This window comes from Leptonychotes weddellii, chromosome 9, assembly GCF_054177405.1.
Source record: "Leptonychotes weddellii isolate Sample4059 chromosome 9, ASM5417740v2, whole genome shotgun sequence".
Lineage (NCBI taxonomy): Eukaryota > Metazoa > Chordata > Mammalia > Carnivora > Phocidae > Leptonychotes > Leptonychotes weddellii.
In genome coordinates, this window is record NC_138377.1 from 12,375,764 (window position 1) to 12,397,095 (window position 21,332).

The 21,332-nt window shown below is 45.6% G+C and overlaps 1 protein-coding gene across 5 annotated transcripts in view; it reads left to right on the forward strand.

Annotated features, from left to right (window-relative positions):
* FOXN3 (forkhead box N3) overlaps positions 1-21,332 on the forward strand; it is a 380,637-nt gene that overhangs the window by 85,088 nt on the left and 274,217 nt on the right. Inside the window, exon 2 of one of the 5 annotated variants that reach the window (XM_081830069.1) lies at positions 16,001-16,053. The exons of the other annotated variants lie outside the window; for them this stretch is intronic. The gene's annotated coding sequence lies outside the window, so the exon portion shown is untranslated. The remainder of the gene's footprint in view (positions 1-16,000; positions 16,054-21,332) is intronic. 5 annotated transcript variants of the gene reach the window in all.

The window sequence follows — 21,332 nt, forward strand, 5'->3', positions numbered from 1 at the left end:
CATGTGCATAGTTTTAATAGGCTTTTAACATCCTTGTTGGTTAATTCTAATGTGTATCATCTTGGGGTCAGTCTTTTTTATTGCTTTTGACTTTGCTCTTGAATACGGGCTGTATTTTCTTCTTCACACGTCTAGACATTTTAGATTATAACCCAGATGTGAATGATATATTGTAGAGACTCTGGACTCTGTTATTCTTTTCTAAAGATTTATTTATTTATTTGAGAGAGAGAGAGCATGTGTGCACCTGTGTGAGCGGCAGGGAGGGGCAGAGAGAGAGAGAGAAAGAAAATCTCAAGCAGACTCCACGCTGAGTGTGGAGCCTGGCGCAGGGCTGTCTCATAACCCTGAGATCATGGGCCAAAACCAAGAGTTGAATGCTTAACCAACTGAGCCACCCAGGCACCCCTGGATTTTATTATTCTTGAAAAATATTGATTTGTCTTGTTTTGTGTCATTAGGCAGTTATCTTGAGTTCACTGTAATTCCAGCCCTTGTCCTTTTTGTGGTGGGCAGCCCCTAAATCTCTTTACATTTTGTTTAGCCTTAGCTTATCTTCTTGTAATCTTCCCCGCACACGGATAGTTACAGATTGAGACAGAGTTTTTACACAAAACTTGGGGCTTCCTTCTCTCAGACTCTCTCCTTCCTGGGATTTTACACCTCACTTTATAGCTGCTGTGTTTGCCCTGGACTCTGCCTTCTGGTTCTTCAAACACGTAACACCTTGGGTTTCTAGCTATGTTTTAAGAGCCCCATGTGGCACTGATTAGTTTTTTTCTTAAAAAAACCAGAAAATCCACCCATCGCCTTTCCCTTCTTTCAAGCGTAGACTCCCCTATAGTTTTTGCTTCTCACTGCATTCAGTTAGTATTTTTGTTTGTTTCTTTGCTCATTTGTTTGGTTTTTAAATCTAAGGTCAGTAGTTGTTATTTTCAAGAGGACTGGCTGTTAGAAACTGCTTCATTATTACAAAAAGCAAAACCCACCTCTGTCCCTGGCTCTAGGTTCTTAAATCTCCCTTGGCTTCACCCCTACAGTGAAGACATTGCTGCCTTTCTCCTACCCTGGGCAGATCCAGGCTTGACTCCTGCTCTTCCTTGAGGGATCGTGTGCTCTTGTGTCTCCATTCCCATTGGTCTCATCATTTCAGGGCAGGCTTTATCCCTCTACACCTGACTTTCTGGCTCCAGGCTCTCCCCCTCCAGACCATCTTCAGCACCTTCAGCCAGAACGTCCCAAATACCCCCTTCACAGTTCCTGCCTCACTCAGACCACTGTAGCAGATCTTCGCTGCCCATGATGGCGGTCTCTTCCCTCATAGATGGAGATATGTCAGTATTTCTGGCAGCCGGTTGCCCTTGCATTCTTTTTCACATCCCTTTCTCCATAGTTTTCTAGCTTTCCTGAAGGTCAGGGAGGCAGAATGACTGGCAGCACATCACCTCAGCTGCACAATTAGGTCTGCACTCTCAGCTTTAACACAAACACCTCAGAACTTCAGGGAAAAGAAGAACGTGGTTTTCCTCCAGGTATATTGGCATCCTGTGGCTTTCACTTGAGCATCCACAGGGATCCCCATTTGGGCTCAGTCTACCTGTCTGGCCTCAGTTACCCCCTCCAGCTTCACCATTTCCTCTAGCTCGGCCCACCTTCCCTTTGAGCAGGCCGGCCATGCTCGTTCACATCTCTGTGGATGACTGCTTGTGATGAACTCATTCCAGTTCTTGTTTCTTTTCTTACATAAGTTCTTCCCCGATTGCCAATGACTAAAAGTCATCTCTCCCTATGCTGGGCCTTTCCATTTATGTTTTTGAATTATTTAACAAGGTTTTATTACAAGTAACGGAGACCTCTTTGAACAAACTTAGTTTTTCTTGGAATGGGGGAACACATAAGGAGACCTCGGTGTCTGACTTGTCATTTTCCATTTTCCTGAGAAGATAATCTGATTTGTTGGGCTTGGGTCAGGTTGGTGCCCCTCCTCCAATCAGTCTAGGCCAGGGAGCAAGGTGATGTGGTTATAAACATGGCAGCCGGGACGCCTGGGTGGCTCAGCTGGTTAAGCGGCTGCCTTCGGCCTGGGTCATGATCCCAGTGTCCTGGGATGGAGTCCCACATCGGGCTCCTTGCTCAGCAGGGAGCCTGCTTCTCTCTCTCTCTCCCTCTGCTTGTGCTCTCTCTGTCAAATAAATAAAATAAAATAAACATGGCAGCCTGGTGTAGAGCATTCGAGGGATCTGGGGGCTGATCAAGGAAAAAGATAGGTCCACAAGGTGGCAGTAGTAGACACAAGCATTGTTGGGCAATACTTAGGCAGGTTTGCCTGGGGCTGCAGGGGGGATGCCCCTGAAAGCAGGAGTCCGTCCAGAGACTTCAGCAGGAGGGTTGAGGAGGGGAGGGTCACTTCAGGGAGAGGATAACTGGAGAGGGTCTCACGTGTGTCCTTGTGATGTTGTTCACCAGCGTGTTGGGGAGGGTCTAGGTCAGGAAGCTCCAAAGGGCAGTAGTGGCCTCGGGGCTTATAACCACAGGGTTCTATCTTATCCGTGGCTAGCAGATGCTGGGTGTGGTTTTGTAAGGAATGCGAAACAGGCAGGCTTTAAATAGCTAAAAATCTGCTTGTCTGGGCTATTAAAAAATTAATTGGGGACACCTGGGTGGCTCAGTCAGTTAAGCGTCTGCCATCAGCTCAGGTCATGATCCCAGGGTGCTGGGATCGAGCCCCGCATCGGGCTTCCTGCTTGGTGGGAAGCCTGCTTCTCCCTCTCCCACTCCCCTTGCTTGTGTTTGTGCTCTTGCTATCTCTCTCTCTCTCTCTCTCTGTCAAGTGAATAAATAAAGTCTTTAAAAAAAATTAAGTGGGTGTGCAAAAATTTGAGTTTGGCACCAGCAGCCTTTTGAGCTAACAGGTCTCAGAGTGTAGTGAAGAAATAGACAACCCAGGGGCCATCTTTGGCTCATTTGTGTAACACCCAGACTTATCTTTGTTGATCATGGTATTTGGGAGGATAGAAAGGAGGAGACAGTTTCCATAGAAAGTAGAGGCTCCTATAATTGTTCTTCTGGCTGTTGTCATAGTTGTCTCTGCATTATAGATGTTGGGGTGCATACCATCTCCTGTAAGCTCGTTGGTGTCTTACCTGGATATTAGTTAAAACAGCCTACCCTTATTACACATGGTAAATGTGAAATCCTGTTCGTTGAATGAATGAACGAATGGATGAATGAATGATTTTCTTCTTTCTGAAATACCCCGATGAGTCTGTCTGAAATCTACTTGTATAGGGTCATATCCTTGTGGTGCTTTCCCTGACTAGTCTTTGCTTTTTTTTTTTTCTCTTCTAGGCTCCTCTGTATCACTCTTTTGATACATGCCATCTTAGGTGCTTGTGTTTGCACTCCTACTGAGATCATAAACTTCTCAAAGGCATGAAACTGACACGCATCTCTTTAATCTTGCACCTTGTTAGAGTGAGTGGTGCCCTGCCCAGGGAGTGGGGAACACTAACCCATTTGGTTGGCGTGTATGCAAGGTAGAGGACCTAGTCCTCACGTGAGTGGGCAGAGTGGGAACTATAGTCATGTTTCAGCAAAGCCTTGGTGGTGGCCATCCTAGAGAACCAGCACAAACAGGAGGTCAAGTGATAAAATCAGTGCTGGGGAGAGTGTGGAGGAGAGCCGGCCAGGGTCTGTGGCCCAGCGAGCAGTTTGGGGCTGAGACTAGGAACGAGGGATGCTGGCCAGAGTGTCTTTTCTGCAGAATGTCTGCTTTGCAGAGCTACTGGAAACCTGATACTTGGTGCCTAGTGCCGAGCTTTGCATGTACAAGGAGGCCACTAAATATTCTTCTATGTTCCTGAGCCCTCAGTGGTATTTCAATCACGGAAGTCAGAATGTATGTCACAGCAGAGACAAGTTATTGCATGTAGAATACTAAGCGTGTGTCCATCCTTGAAATTTCATTTGCTTATTTACTTCTACACCTTAGAAGACTGGAAGCATGCCTTTCTATGTGACCTATGTAAGGATATAAAAGATTAAAGCAACAGAGAGAGCAGAGAGAGAAGAAACTGCACCCAGATTCTACTTTCCTAAAGCTCAGAGTCCCTGAGGCATTTATCTGCACAGATAGCCATCTCTGTACGCACAGTATCTGCACACAAATAAAATGCCCTTCCGTGTGTAGGTACTCCACAAACAATAGGGCTGTGTGCCCTGCTTCCCTCAAGATGGACACCGTGTGGGTGAAATAAACTATTAATCTGTAACAAGTGGTTGCTTCATTTGGCCAGTTTGGATGCTGTGTGTTTGTTCCCGCCCAGTGGCATTTTGAAAACCCCGTAGCCATCACCAGTGGTGTAGGCTTGTGACCGACACCCTGGCAGAGACGAGCGCACCTGCTCCGGGGTCCCAGAGGCAACCGGCGATGGCCCCGGCCATGCTCCTCAGGGACCACGGGCTGCAGAGTTGGTTTCTGTGGCGCTTGGGCACCCTTGGCATTCATGACCAGGCCGTCTCAAAACCGAACCTTTAACTTGTCGCTACATGTGCTGTTTGAACAGTTCGGAGCCCACGAATCCATTCTGACTGGTTGGTTTCAACCTAAATGGTCTTCAGTGTATTTGAAGCACTTCGGAAAAGCAAAACCTAATACCTCTCTAAATGACAGCGTGTGCCATAACGTTGACAATGGTGACCTTCTTCTTAGTGGCTCTACATCCTGGAAGAAATCCTTTGCTGCCCTTATCCAAGGTGGATTGTCGATCCGGAACTGGCCTTTTCAGAATAACACGGACTAACGCTGAGCTGGGAATGTTTCAGCATCTCTGTGCTGTCGAAACAACAAACAGATGGCGATTGATTCCACTCGTGGACCTCTCTTCTTTTACGGAGAGTGCAACAGATAGATACACGGGAAGCACTGAATAAAGGGAAGCTACTAGAATGGCAAAACGCACAGATGGAGTGGGGACTATAAAATTCCTCGAAAGCGCAAGCCGAATGTGTGATGAACTAAAATTAAATGTAGTTGTTCTAGGCAGTGTGAGTAGTGGAAAGAGGGCTGTCCTGACACTCAGCACAGGCTCTGTTCCTAGCAACTTACGTGACCTTGACCAACCTCTTTGGGCCCCAGTTTCCGTATCCGTAAAGTCTGGTCACAGCCGATGCTGTCCGTGTTCAAGGTTTAAGGATCTTGCTCTAAGATTGTGTGGTAAGGAACATTCTTTGGCTGTTTAATTGCACTTAATTGAGGTAACATTACTGTTGTCCCAGAATGTGATTTACACAGAGGTTTGCCCCAGGGAGGAGGTGAGGACAGCCATGAGCTTATACTGGCAGATGTTAAGGTCTCAAGTCTGCTTGATGCTGAGGCCAAGGGCAAATCCGTTTACAATAGCCAGCTCCCTTTGAGACCCGCAGTAGAAAAGCACAGCGAGGTGCAGAATGTTGCTCCATTGTTCCCGAAGCTCAAGCTCTAGCCCTGCGGGATGGGAGTGGAGTGCTTGGTTACGTGGCTGTTAGGACAGCTTCTCTCCATTCTTCACCCTCTTCTTCCCTCACTCACCGCTTTTCTCCTTTTCTAGCATCTTCTCTGTTCTGCCTTGGCTAGTTATTATCTTGTCTCCCACGGTCAGCGTCCTCACCTGGTTCTCCAGAGACCCTTCCACATTCGCCAGAGGAAACACACACAAAGCCATGTCCCCTCCCTTCTGGTTCATCTGGAAATGCTACCAACTTTTCTCTAAGTGGAGGGGAGGGTGTGTGTGTGTGTGTGTGTGTGAGAGAGAGAGAGAGAGGGAGGGAGGGAGGGACGAGAGAGGAGGGAATGAAAGCGTAGGAGATTGTAATAGTTGGGGTAATAGTGGATAGGGTTTTGAGATAAAAAACAAACACAAAATGGTGATATTGGAGCCCTCATTAGACAGCATGGAAGCTGCATTTGGGAAGTAGGGTTTGGGGAAAGTGTAACTGCTTAGTTTCTTTCTTAAATTTCACTTGTACTACTTTTGACATGTGAAGGTCTATCTCTGTGCATTTCCTGTGAGGAAGGTGGCCTCCCTGGACCAGGAAGAAGAGAACGCTGTTATCACCGGTGATGGGGAGCTGAAGCTCAGATGAGTCTATACAAAGAAACCTTATTGCAATAGCACTTATCTCCCCCACACAGTTCCTTGTCACTTCCCACAAATCCCTCATTCCTTTGCTTTGTCACATCTCCACAATGTATCCCTCTTTGTTAAAATGGTGTATAAACCCCTGGGTCTAACCACTTGGGGCTTATACTTCTTTCTGTGAAGCCCCCTGTGACACATAAAAATGTTAATATCACATAAAATTTGTTTGCTTTTCCCCCTTTTAATCTATCTTTTGTCAGTTTAATGTACAGGCCCCAGGTACAGAACCTAAGAGGGTAGAGGAAAAGTCTTTCCTCTCCTAGAGTTCTGAGCAGCTGATCATACTACCCACCCTCACTATGGCTTCCTGCCTTGCTCTGGAGGGACGCAGACCTAATTGTTAGTTCTATGCTGTAGGCAAATGGCTGTAGGCAAACAGGGGTGTGCCATTCTGAGAAAGCAGTAGATGATCCCTTTTGCCTCTGGAGAGTCTGCACTGTTAGGACTGCAAAACCTCATTAAGCCTAGTTTAGTTTAGCTCCAGCATCTTCAGGCGGTGACCTCTAGGCTTCAGGACAAACCAGGCTGAGTGAACGTGTGTTATAATGTGAACTATAAACCAAGCGGGCCTTCTGAGAACCCCAGCCCCTGGGATGATCTGAATGTGAGTCAAGTCAAGTGAGTCTGGACACTCATGAGTGCCTCCAAGCCTGCTGTGGCCAGGTATGCACATCTGGAATGGAACAGGAGTGAAAGTGGCCTTTGGGAAAAGGCAGGTGGTGGTGAGCTTGGTCACTCAGTTCAATCTCTGACTTCAAAGTCATAACCTCCAAGCTCCAAGAATGTCTTGTCATTCTGAATGTGACCATGACCATGACCACGGATTCTCTGGGCATTTAGGGGGACCTCCCCACATGCCTGCACTGATTGGAGATGTGTGCTGGTGAGGTGCACAGCAGCGTGGGTCCTGGGCTTACACTGGATGCACAGCCTTCTCTGCTTGGTTACAGCCTTCAGGGGATCTGCAGGACTGGTCCTGGGGAAGAGCTGACTTTCACTGGTTCTGTGGATGTCACGAGACTTCTCCAGGATCCCTGTCCTGGGTCTTGGAACTGAAGCCATTCTCAGACCAGATCCCAGATTCTGTGTATAAAGAGGAGCAGAGAGCAAAGAGTATTAGGGGTTAGGCAGCCTGGGTTCTCATCCCAGCCCCACCACCGAATGGCAGTGAGACCCTGCACAAGTCACTCACCTTTCTGAGCCTCCCGGTTATCTTGCGTGCAAGGAGGAATCCCTACCCTGCTTTCCGGCTTTTCTCAAATCCTCCGCGTTTGCGTGTAAGAGTGGGAGGCCCGTCTCATGGGGAGGTCTGCTTGCCAATTTTGATCTGCCTCTTGTCTGTGTGGGTCCCTTGAGGAGGAAGGAGGAGGAATCTGGGATGAATGGTGAATGAGAGCTGGAAAACCTGGGGGATGCCTTTCTCCCACAAAGCCCATACTTGCATGACAAGATAAAAATATCTCCTACAGTCTAACAGCGGCTCTTTTTGAAATATTGAAGGAGTAGTTTTTCCAGATTGGAAAATAGCATATTAGATGTAAGCAGGTGATCACTGAAGTCTGTGAGGATGATGGTTGGTACTTTAACAATTCTATTAAAAACTAAATTTTTTCTTCATTCTACGAATATTTAAGCACCTATTATGTGCCACACATTGGAATAGATATGGCAATGAACAAAACAGACAAAATCCTCGCCTTCTTGGGGCCGATTGGCTAGTGGAGAGATGGATAAGATATGATCTGCACAGAGTAATATGTATGCTGGAGAAGGATGAAGCAGGGGCGGGGGCTGTGACTTTAAGCCAGATGACCAGCGCCGGCTTCCCTCCTGCAAGGGGGTGAGGGATAATGGCAGGTAGATGTGGAGAGGACGAGTTCCTCAGGTGGAGGGCACAGCAATCATGAGGTCCTGAAGGGGGCCTGGCCTGATCTAGGAATAGCAGGGAGGCCTGGGTGGGTGGAACAGAGTGAGGGAAGGGAGGGAGAAGTAGTAGATGAGCTCAGAGTCCTTGTTGTTGGCAGCGGGAGTGAATGTTACATGACATAAAAACGAGTGGGAGGGTTTTCAGGGATGTGGTGTGACATATACTTTACAAGGGCCAATTGAGGGCTGCCTGGGTGGCTCAGCTGGTTAAGCGTCTGACTTTATTTTGGCTCAGGTCGTGATCTCAAGGTCCTGGGATTGAGCTCTGCCTCGGTCACCCTGCTCAGTGGGGAGTCTGCTTCTCCCTCTCCCTCTCTCTCTGCCCTTCCCTCTGCTTGTGCTCTCTCTCTCTCAGATAAATAAATAAATCTTAAAAAAATAATAATAAAAGGGCCAATTGAGGGGCACCTGGGTGGCTCAGTTGGTTGAGTGTTTGGCTCTTGGTTTCGCCTCGGATCGTGATCTCAGGGTCATGGAATCGAGCCCCGTGTCGGGCTCTGCACTTGACATGGAGTCTGCTTGTCCTTCTTCCTCTGCTCCTACCCATGTTCTCTCTCTCTCTCAAATAAATAAATAAACAAAATTTAAAAAAAAAAATAAGGGCCAATTGATAGTGATCATTTGATTTTTTGCCATGTGCAGAGCCTATCATGTTGAGTGGGAGAAAGGCCTAAAATCATAAGGTCACAGAATATGTGGTGTTCTAGATCCTGCTACTCAACGTGTGGTCCGTAGGCCAGCAGCATGGGCATCCCCTGGTTAGAAATAGAGAGTCTCAGGCCCCGTCTCGGACTTACTGAGTCAGCCCCTGCTTCCGATGCGGCCTGCAGGCGATCTGCGGACACATCCGAGTGTGAGAAGCACCAGTCTGGAGCTGTCTGTGGCTTTGGGCATCAGAAGGCTGGGAATCTGCTCGAAGCATGCCCATGGAGACCCCGGACGATTAGGGCAGACACATCACTACGGTCAGCCTGAGCTCCTCCCTCTGTGGTAGGAGAACATGAGAGGGACACTGACATTTCCCTGCTCCAGGCCCGCTCCCCACTCCTGCTTTTCCAGGTGCTTTTCCCCTTCTTCATCGGACCACCCTGTCCGGGGTTGTGTGGGGCGGGAGGCTCACCAGGAGGCTGGCGCTCTGGCTTTTGTGGAATTTCTAGGATGGTTTTCACTGAGCTCAGAGGGTCTGCTTTCAGCAGAGGGTCACAAATGTCCCAAGTCTGTGCCACAATGGGGAGTGTCGCGCCTCCTCTGCACACACGGACCACCGCCCACCCTCTTCAGCAGGCCCACAGGCACGGGGGCTAAGCCGTAGACCAAGTTGCCATCATCTTCTGCCAGGTCTCTTCTGGGTCCAGCAGCTCCAGGTGCAGGAAGGCTGGTCGCCTTTGAGGGTACATGGAGGTGTCACTTCTCATGGAGAACAGCGGTTTTGCATTGCGCTGGCCTGTCCGTCCTCTGTGGCCTGGGTACCAAGCCTGGAGTCTCAGCACTCTAATTTTGGCTCAGCTATTATTAACTTCTGAGGAGCTTGGGGCACATCCCTTCCCGTGCCTGGGTATCAGGCTGCTTATTGATAAAATGGGGTTCCAATCATTTCTACTTCACAGGCAGGTTATTGAGGCTTCATTATATAAATGCTTTTGAGAGCTGTTCTTAAATGTGTGATTTCTAGGCTTTAGTCACTAGGTATAGTAGGAAAGTTTTTTTTATTTTAATGAGTGTGAAATCCTCTCTCTACTTCTGTTCATTTAATGACTGCAGCGTTGATGAGCAGATAATGGCAAATGCCTATTAATATTACTCACGGATTAGTGTGGGTTAAGAAACAAACTAGACATTGACCTTTCTTGGCCGTTTCTGAATTAGTCACACACTTCCCATTATTTGTGTATGTCAGCAGTATGACCTAAATAAAGTTAGGGTTGATCTCTCTCAGAATATGTTTTGGGTTTCTCCTTACAATAAAGTTAAAGGCAAGCTGATGTATGGCTCACAATCAAATAGAAAGACCTTCCCAGCATAGCACTTGCTCGACTGGGGAGTTATTATTGAACATTGGGTTTCTGGATGTGGTCAAATTCTCAGGTTTCTCAAGTGTTTCCTGGCCCGCTAAGGGCTGTCGTAGAAAGCAGTCTGCATTTGTCCCTGCCATTTTCCATTGGTGGGGCAACTCGATCACTCCAGTGGCCCTGCGTCTTACCTTACCCCCTTGGAATTCCAGATCAGCCCAATGCTTGCTGAGGTTGGGTGTGTGCAGATCTTTACCACTGTGTTGTGAGATGACCTTCTGGGCTCCCCTCACTGATGACTTAAATCAGTTGCTGTCCCTGCTGCATAAAGCAGGTGGGTTCAGGGACGTTGTTTCGTGAGCTGTGTAATCTTAGGCAAGCAAGCAAACAACGCAACATTCACAGCAACCACCAAACTCCCTGGGTCACACTGGGTCTCTGATCAAGCTTAGGCTGCAGAGATAAAATCAGACCATCACAGCTTAGCCTGGCAGAATGGAGCTAATTCCCGGATAGTGCATGTTTTCCAGACCTTCACTCTTCTGCCTTAGATTCTGTTTCACTGCCCAGGATGGAGATCATCCTTGCCTTCTAGGATACATGAAGGCCTGTTGAAGAAGAAAGTGCTTCATGACAAATTCATGTCTGGTTTGGAAGCTCCCGGGGTGAGTGGGGATTGGATCTAAGAGCTCAGGGTGCCAGGTCTCTTGATGGGCTCATTGGGATTGGGGAAATGATAACTGTTGTTCCTGTGGGCCATGATGGCTGCTTGAGGGAGTTCCGTCTGGTATATTGTAAGGTGTCATCTTACAAAAAGTTCATACCAAGAAGAGCATCTCTCCCAAGCAATATGAAGCCACTCCTCAGAGATTTCCCACAGACCTGGGACTTTGAATTGGGTGGGGAGTGGGGAGCAGGGTGGAGACATGGGTGGCTGGACCAAGTTGTCATGGACATTCCAATACTGTCCTCACACGGAACTGTGGCTCTTTGCCCTGCTCTCTCATGTCCTTGAGAAAGAGCACCAGTCTTCATCAACTGGGCCGTATTGAAGGACCAGTCCATTGCCAGGATCTGTCCTGGCAATAAACGCTATCATTTTTGTTCTCCCAACTTCTCACCAAGTTGGTAAAAGATGGCTCACTTCTGTCACAAGTCATGCCATCTACTTCCCATCTCCACGTGCACAGGACTGGTAGCGTTCAGTGTTTGGACCACTCCATGGCATTACAGACATCCTGCAAACACATGCGATGGATTCTTGACACGTGGCTTGGAAAGTAAGGGAGTATAACGCCATAGATTTTAGTCTCCTGCATGTTCGTGTCTCCCAAATGCACGAGAGTGGATTAGCAGTGCACATGACCACTTGGCTGGTATACTCCCTGATGGCGTGACCCAGTTAGAGACTTGGCCCCGGGGACAGGAGGAGCAAGGCTGGTTGGGTACTATCAGGGAACCTTCCCAGCTGGGGCTGGGGGCTCCTGCTATTCTAGTCAAGGTTGCAAACAAGGGTCAGAGCCAGGGGGAGGGTCCCTGCTATTGCTTTAATCCCTCTCTGGCCATGTAGATAAATAGAATGGAGAAAATCCAGTGGGCCTGATACTAGAGCCTGTTCCATCCATGGTGTCGCCTGTGTCTTTGGGAAGCAGCCATTGTAAGTGGTCTTCCAGGTTTTCATCCAGTTGTTAACCAAACTTGAAAATTTTCCAAACTCCTTAATGTGTTAATATGCCCAGCGAGGCAAGAATCATTACTGTACCCTCTGCAGTGACCAAGCAGACCTTCAGAGTGGTCGTGACCTAGTGAAAATCACATGCTTATAACTAGCCAGGCTGGGAGAGAAGCCCAGCCCCTGACTCCGTCTGTCCTACTATTGTCTCTCAGATGGTGAAGTGGCTCAATCTATAAAACGTGTGGTTGCTATGAATTACTGTTGTTGGTAAGGAGAATTGGAAACATTCGCATTTCTAGATTACCTTTCAAATATTCAAATTCATGCACCAGTAGCATATGGCTAGAACTTTTATTTTTTCACTCAGATGTCTTCCAATGTGCTTCATTGAATTCCAAATCCACATCAGGTTTGAATTTTGAAAATGCCAACTGTATACTAACTGAATGTGAGAAATGAAGAAAACTTTCATAAATGTTTTTTTTTTAAATAAATGGTGATTTATTTTTCTGCATTCAGATAAACCAGCTGTATGGATTTTTTTCCCATTTTGTTTCATTTGCATCTTGATAGTATTGAGAGAACAATATTGCTGATGTATTCTTAGCTAATTTTCTACAAGACAGATCCACAATGGCACGTATCAAACATCCAAGGAAACTGGCCCATGGCACTCTTTCCCATCCCCATCCCTTATGCTGGCCAGGAGCGTGGACTTAGCTTTGGGTGGATGGAGAAGCCTTGGTTGTCCTTAGACAGCTGTGTCTGTCTGTCTTCTTGGTCTGTCCAAAATTTTGGTCCAGTAATTATCTGATTCTGTTTTCTTCCCATTTGGAGTTGAGTTTCATTTGCAGGAGCCGTTCATGTTTGTGTCACTGACCAGATAAGAGATTCTCACGCACTTTAGAACAAATAAAGGGGGGCTTTTTTCTGCTATCTTTTCCTCAGTTGCAGAGAAAATTAGTCTGAATGTGTGTATTTTGCATGACCTCAGTCAGAGGCACCTTCACTGAAAAGAGATTAGTGTGGAAGTCAGAAAACTGCCCGACAGACAGAATCCAGGGATGGGGTTCTGTTTTTTTTTTTTTCTTTTCAAGATTTTATTTATTTATTTGAGGGAGAGAGAGAGAGAAAGAGAGAGGGAATGAGTGTGGGGAGGGGCAGAGGGAGAGGGAGAAGCAGGCTCTCCACTGAGCAGAGGGCCCGATGGGGGGCTCCATCCCAGGACCCTGAGATCATGACCTGAGCCGAAGACAGACGCTTAACCAACTGAGCCCCCCAGGTGCCCCAGGGATGGGGTTCTAATAGCTTCATAAGCTTTGAGATGCCCACTTGTGGAAACTTCCCCCAACCCTACCGTCAAACATATTAAAATGTACCACAAAGTGTGATTTATGCATTGCACATCTTCAAATCTAAGTCAACATTTACTGTAAAGCAAAACCTTATTTTATGTACCACTAAGACAAAAATGCTGCCTAATATAATTAGATGCACTAATTTCAGAGAGTTCAAATGTAGAAAAATGTCCATTTTAGAACTGGTGAAATATAATTTAGTTATGAGTTGAGCTGCAGTTGGGTTGTTGAGATAATGCTAAATTTTATAATTTTGTAGATGTAGATTTATTTCTAACATACAAAAATCTAAAACACCCATGTATCGCATCACCTAACTTTGACAGATCTGAACATTTTACCACATTTGCTTTAAATATTAAAAAAAAAAATAAAACATTGGGGCTCCTGGGTGGCTCAGTCGATTAAGCGTCTGACTCTTGGTTTCAGTTCAGGTCACAATCTCAGGGGCATGAGATTGAGCCCTTTGTCGGGCTCCATGCTCAGCGCGGAGCCTGCTTGAGAGTCTCTCTCCCTCTCCCCCACCCCCGCCTCCCCCTCTGCCCCTCCTCCTGCTCACGCAAGCACTCTCTCTCTCTCTCTCTCTCTCTCAAATAAATAAGTAAATGAGAAAGTAAGTAAATAATAAAATCTTGGGGCACTGTACTCTCTCTCAAATAAATAAATAAAATATTTTAAAAGATAAATACAATCTTTTAAAAAGTAAATTAAAAAAATGAAACATTGACAATACTGTTGCAGACCCCTGTGTACCTCATGCTCCCATCTCGGGACTCCTCTCTCCCTTATGACATATGATCCCTATCTTGATTTGGTGCTTATCATTCCCATGAATGTTTATAAACATGTTTGTATCCACAAATACATTAAGCATTTTTAAAACACAGCTTGGGATGCCTGGGTGGCTCAGTCAGTTAAGTGTCTGCCTTCTGCTCAGGTCGTGATCCCAGGGTCCTGAGATCGAGTCCTGCATTGGGCTCCTTGCTCAGCGGGGAGCCTGCTTCTCCCTCTTCCTGCCACTTCCCTGCTTGTGCTCTCTTTCTCTGATAAATAAACACAAATCTTAAAAAAAAAAAAAATAGCTAGTTGTCTACTAGTATCCATTTCCTTTCAATAATAGAACCCCAGAGCTTTAGCTGAACACTGTCACTGGCTAAGTGACTAAGTTCTGGCTGATAGATGAACATGGCAGGGACCGGAATAACATCTGGGTTTTGCCTTTAAAACAAAGGAACAAGCCCTTCATGTTCTGTTTCCTGCTTGCTTCTGACTAGGACGGGACAAGGTGGTAGTGAGCTGCCCATCCATATGTGGGAAACACACCAGGAGATAACAGAGCTACAAAATAGAAAAATCCTTGGTCCCTGCCTTCACGATCCTGCTCCCTAACTACATCCCACCCTCCCTGGTCCCACCATCAGATTGTCTACCATCTTAGGCTTGTATAAACAAACGTCTTTTTATTTAAGTCGTTGGTGTGATTTGATCTCTATTAAAACAAATCCAAAAATGTTCCAATAGAAGTGGTTTACATTCTGATTATGTACATTACTGGTAACTTACTGTATTAAAAACTTCATTTTGGGCACCTGGGTAGCTCAGTCGGTTAAGTGTCTGTCTGCCTTCGGCTCAGGTCATGATCCCAGAGTCCTGGGATCGAGCCCCGCATCGGGCTCCCTGCTTAGCGGGGAGTCTGCTTCTCCCTCTCGCTCTGCCCCTCCCCCTGCTTGTGCTCTCTGTCTCTCAAATAAATAACTAAATCTTTTTTTAAAAAGTTTAAAAACTTCATTTTTCTTAAGTAGGGAGGATTAGGGTAAAGCACATGTAATTCATTGCATCCTTAGATTAAAAAAGGAAAACAATATATTTTAGAGCTTCCCCAGGGGCTACCTGTGTATTAGTGTCCAGTCCTGGCGTGGACTTAACCCTGTTGAGGGCACATGAGTTCAGTTCAGTGATTATCCTCCGTATAGAGAAGAGCAAGTTCGTACACACTGAGGATGGCTAGCTGTTCTGTCCCCCACTGGACACATTTAAAGCAAACGTCACAATGATAACTTCAGAATGAAAGGGAAAAGTTTCCATTCCTGGGAGGATTTTCTTCCCAAAACTTGACTGAGCATCTACGTGAGCATCATAAAATGGAAGCCTTCCTGGTCAATTTCTCCAGGAGCTGGCCCCCATCACTCCCCACCACCCGCGCGACAAATAGAACAGTCTGGCTGGAGTTCTTGCAAATCAGTGCCAGGGTACCTTGCTGATTGGAATGCTTGCTTTCTGCAGAATGGTTAAGTGGCTTAGGGGATCCACCCAGAGGAGCAATGTCTGTTTCAGAGCCACAGGTAGATATTAGGGGGGCACAGGGACCAATTCCTTCCTGTGCCACTTTGCAGCCCTGATTATGCCTGATGGGAGCACACCCACTAGATCGTCCCTGATCTCTCAGGTCAATGTGAACGTTGGCCTTTAAGGCAAGTCTGGTCTTTGGTTTCCCTCTCAAAGAGCCGTTGCAACAGAGTGCTGCAAGGCAGCTGGCTTCTCCTTTTGAATGGTGGTGGTTCTATCATTGCCGGTCATACTGGATACACCTTGACCTTGGGCCTTTTGACCCCTAGCATTAAGAACTGGGTTGTCAGGTGAGTGATTCTCAGACTTCTGCAGTCCATGCGTGGATTTGATGCAAAAGATCATGGGTGTCTCTTATGCCCTTGTGCCGACTGCTTCCAAACACACGTCAGAGTCGCCCGGAGTGAGCGGGAAGGTGAGCCCTGCTCTGAGTGAGATTCGGGCCATAAGTTAAATTCACGGTGGAAAAAGCAAAGCCAAATGATACAAAATTCCTTCCTTCCACAGAGTCTGGAAACTCAGCTGCATGGAGCCTGGTGCAATAAGGAAAAAAGGCCAAGGTAGCGTGCAAAAGTCCGTTTGTGCGTTCTGCCTGATTGAACCGCACATTTCCTTGGATGGGTTTTGCATTCTAAAAAAATAAAATAAAATTTAGAAGTAAAAATTCCCCTAAAACAAGTTCTCATATCGATTTGCCTAATAATCAGTTCACCAGAAATTCAATTACATTTTGAGTGTTTTGCATTCATCGCTAGTATCTCAAAAAATTATTTAATTTAAAAATGAAAAAATTAAGTGTAAATTAAAATTTAAAAGCAAGCTGGGTGGGGCGCCTGGGTGGCTCAGTCGTTAAGTGTCTGCCTTCCGCTCAGGTCATGATCTCAGGGTCCTGGGATCGAGCCCCGCATCGGGCTCCCTGCTTCACGGGAAGCCTGCTTCTCCCTCTCCCACTCCCCCTGCTTGTGTTCCCTCTCTCGCTGTGTCTCTCTCTGTCAAATAAATAAATCTTTAAAAAATAAATAAATAAAAATAAAAACAAGCTGGGTGTGCCCCCAAGAAGGCTCGATTTATAAACCTCATCATGCCAAAGAGATGGCCAAAGGAAAGGACATTCCCATGTCAAAGCACTCAAAAAGGTTTCAAATTATAGGCAAATTACTCATTAGGTGACTGGCTTTAGGCTAATTGACCTGGAGTCATTGGCATCCAAAAGTTGACACTTTTGTGCTCAGGGACAGTCTCTCAGGCCTGTATTCATCTTATTTCAGACACAATTCTAATCAGCTCCCTTATTTGGTTTCCCAGCCCCTGGCATATTAGATGTGAATCAAACAGGGAGAGAATGGCGAGAGCCAGGCCACTCTGCATGGTGAGAAGGCCAGCTGATACCCTGACAGCCAGGAGCAGCGAACAGAGGCCAAAGAGAATTAAAATGTAAATATAGGGATTAGCAAATCACAGGAGTGTGGGGCCCTTTCCTGTGCGGGTGACCTCCCCCTCCCCCGCCTGCCCGGGGAATCTATGGCTTCTGAGAGCACCTGTGTATCATCATGTGTGTGATGCCAGTCGCATCACGACAAATATTTGTAACAGGCTGTCACATGTTATGTACTTTGCCCAATTCACTGTTTTGTCATACAATCCAATTTAGAAATGTTTTCATCTAAAGGAACCGAATCGTATCCTTGAATTGGAGCATCCACTGGAAGGTACCTAATTTCCCCCTGCCCTCTATAAGAGGACTCCCCAGAACACTGCCCATAGGATGCCTTCTGCTTCATGGACACCCCCCTGGTCAAACTAGAACAGTTCAGTGGTCTGGAAAAATTTCACTTCTAGGAAGTCCTCTTTCCCCAAAATATGTAGCATGTTAATTCTTGATATCCAGGTAACGAGGGTAGGAATTTGTGATTAGCCCAAATCAGGATGAAATCCACCTTCAGTTATCTGGCGGCTCTAAGTCTGGAACAGCTTACTTCCTTAGGGTGGTGGATTAGTCTAGAGAAGAACCAATTGTTTGTTTCTATCTGTCTGTCTTTCTATTTGTAAGTGTTGTTACTCCAGTTACTTTAAGTCCTTTACAACCAACTGCATTTGCGAGCGCACCCAGAGACAGTGTGGCATGGGGAGAGACCATTAGATTGGGTAATAGAAGATGGGATTCTGCCACTTTGATGTGACCTTGGGCCAGTCACTGACTTTGGGAACCTCCGCGCTCTCTAACGAGAGATGAGATTGGTGACACTTGCCCAACTAATTCATAGTATAATCTCGTCATAGTCAAATGGGATGAGCTATGTGAAAATGCTTGTCAATTCCCAACAAATGTCGATTTGGAAGTGCAAAGTAAATGTAAGCAACACCTGTTTTCTTGCTGCGGCCCTGCTCCTTAAGTTTGTAAGTGCTGCTCATGATAAATTACAAGGTAATCTCTAGCTGCCCTGCTGATACTCAAAGGCTAGGCTTTATACTGACCCTCACATCATCTTGAGATGCTTTTAAAAAGTGACATCTCTTTCACTACTAAGGTGTATATATCTGTTTTCGGTTTTGCTTTATCTTAGGGATGAGTTGATTATTATTATCATAGTATGTAGCCAAGAATGATTCAATTTGGGAAAATGATAGGAAAATTTTGCTTCTCTTTTGTAGGGTGATTTTGCCATAATCCCCACAAATAAATTAGTGGTTTCTTTAAAACATGCCAGTTCAGAGTCACGGATCTGCACTTTTAAAGCCTACAATTGATTGTTTAGTGCGAAAATTGTATTCAAGTGAAGCACATCAGCATGCAAATCTAAAGTGTGGCCATTTTCATCTAGATTGAATATTATTAACTAGCCCAAGGGATAGGATGTAATTAAGATTTTGAACAGCTTACTTTTGTCTGCTGCCATGAGTAACCTCAACGTTTAAAGTGGCATCCTGGTTTGAATAATGGGAAGGTGGTCCAATGTGCCAATATCTATACATTTTACCTCTTAGGTATAATAGAATATTTGACTTCTCGCCACTGGTCCAAACATTTGTTGAGGGCAGCGATTTGAATTTGCAGCAAATAAGAGAATGTTCAGATTCCAGGAAAATCGCATTTCTTTCTGAATGATGGCAGATTTCCATCTTGTTAGTCATTCACTCATTCTAATACCTTCTTCCATGGGCTTAGGAACAAAGACCAAGCAGGGACAGATGAAGCCCTTGTTGAGGGTTTATGCTTTTGCCTAATTAAAGCTATTGGATTTACAGCCTGCTAACGCAGCTCTAGTTAGAAGGAGGAACAACTCTTAGCTTGGATCCACTTCAGAAACTTTGCAAGACCTCCCTCTGCCTTTCACGGGACTGCTAAGGCACATTTCTGGTAGCATCTTTATTCTGGTGCCATTCCATGATAACTTCTTCTTGGGTGAGACAAGATGTTCACCTTTTTTTGTCCTACCCACACCGTTTTGAAAGAAAGAAACAAAGTTGTCTATTTCTCCCAGGAGAAGTTAGTGAGAGGATCCATTGCATCGCTGTACTGCCTTAAGCAGCTACCCAGCAGGCTAGGCTGGCACACAGCTCATTTCAGCCATCCGTATTTTCAGGTGTACCATATGTATTTAGTACATCATTTGATAATACTAAAAAATATTAAAGCAGTGTGAGACGGAAGGAGAAAGAAGATGAATGTTAGCATTCCCCTGGGGTTCATGGGTGAAGGAATTAACACAGCGTGGCACTCTACCCTAGCTGTGTTTGTTTCCATGGCAACAGCTACGTACATGTTTCAGACTATCTACAGTGACACAGTTGCAGAAATAGTAGCTTGCAGGTTTCTGATATCGCATCAGTGGACAGGCAGCTCGCACTATATTAAGTAAGTGTAAAAGAATTTAAAATATAGCTCTGATTCAGATGCATATTAGCTCTGCCGAGCCATGTGTCGGGGGTTTCGACGTTCCCCTGCCTCACGACGGCAGAATCTGGGCAAAGTTGAAAGTTGCAAGATTCCAGTCAAACAATTGTCCTTGCTTGGGTAAATATCAAATGAAACAAATGTGAGTGAGTTACAAAGGTAAGAAAATGGCCTTGGCAGATGACATATTTAAGAAGGATATTGTCAGTGAAGCTAATTTTTTGAAGGGGGTAGTGATGGGTAAGGAATGAAAGCTTTGGTTGAAAATAGCTGAGTCTTAAAGCAAATCTAATGTGCAACAGAATCTTTTAACTGCTGCTAAGTTTATGGCAACTAAGGTCTTTGAATGTATCGTTGTAGAAATTGCTTTTATATAAAAATGATCAGGTGAGGAGCAGAGAGGTTGATTAGGTGTGCAGTTAAAGGGAATTTGGGGCTCTATTGTCTTTGCTGAATGCTTATGTAAATCTCTCTCTTCTCACGGGGATGACCCTGGTTTGTCTTTGACATTTGCTGCTACTTTTTGGTATCATTTGCTGGTCTCTGTGTTTATATCCTGCTGCCACATTGTAGCCTGATAAGACTTGAGTGTTGGTTAGAGAGCAACCCAGTAAAGATGATAGACTTTTTAAGTGTGTGACTTTGCAATCAGATCGTATGGTAATTTAGGAGAAGTGTTCAAATATGTATTTATTTACGTGTTAGACCCCGGCTTTTGAATAGCAGCCTAGGTATTAGGTTAATGATTTCAATGTGCACGTTATGATTGCGGGAGCTTTCAAGTATGTTGTAGTTCAATTTATACTGAGTTTTTAATGTCAAAATATTTTTATTCATGCCCATTATTCAGTTTAAGCTACATTTACCTTATAGTTTTATTATTCATGTATCAGTGAAGAGAATGTAAAATGGCATGGTAATTTAAGCTAATCTATTCATTTGAGGAGGATTCATTTTCTGACCATAGGTGGACTTTTACAAAAAGTGGCATGAGATATGCAACTCTTTTAGTATGTATGAGACTGTGTTTTATGTGCACAGGAAACTATCTTAGGCGCCTACCGCATGTTGCTCTTCACAGTAATTATTTGATTAGATGTTAAGAGAACACCTATTGGAGGGGGAGGGGGTCGTGCACTCTGGAGCTTCCAGAACACCTGGGTATGCGGAGGGCTGCGACAGATTTTGAATTATAAATCAGGGACTCGAACCCTGGAATATTCAACACCCCAGTGGATAGATACGACTTGCCTTTCTAAATAAGGTGATCCAAAATGAAACTAATGTTGAAGCCTCCCATTTATTGCCTGTCTGTAGTCTGAACCACCCAGGGATGGGTAGGGACAGTTTGTGTTTTCTATGGGGAATTAGCGTTTTGGTGGCTCATGCCCAAGGCAGCTCCTTTCTCAGAGGATGAGCCCCTCCTCCTGATGCCACACTCATTTCTGTTTTCGTCGTGAGACACTGGCCCATTTTCGGGGCTGACGGGAGGGCAGGTTTGCAGAGCCCCTCCCCGTGCCCTGTGAATGGCGGTGGGCAGCTTCTCTCGGTGACAGCCGCAGAAAGCCTCCTGTACCCGCGCCCCTCCTCCCCGCCCCCAGGCAGAGGAACCAGACACCGCTGGTATGAATGTTTACATGATTTTCTGCTCTTACACTTGAGGGGCCCTGGTAACTTTGGGTTTATTACCCTTGGGCTCTGAAACCAGAAATCAAAAACTTGTCAATGCACTCCTTGGGATGACTAACTCAACTTTTGTCTGTTCGGGAGCACTAGAGCAAGTCCTCCATCAGTCGAGATGTTTGGGGTTTTTCTTCTTCTTTCTTATCATCCAGAAATATTGTCCAGTGTAAAGCAAAAAACAAAACAAAACAAAACAAACAAACAGAAAACAACAACAACAACAACAAGCCCACCGGTCTATACCACATTTTTTTTTTTTTT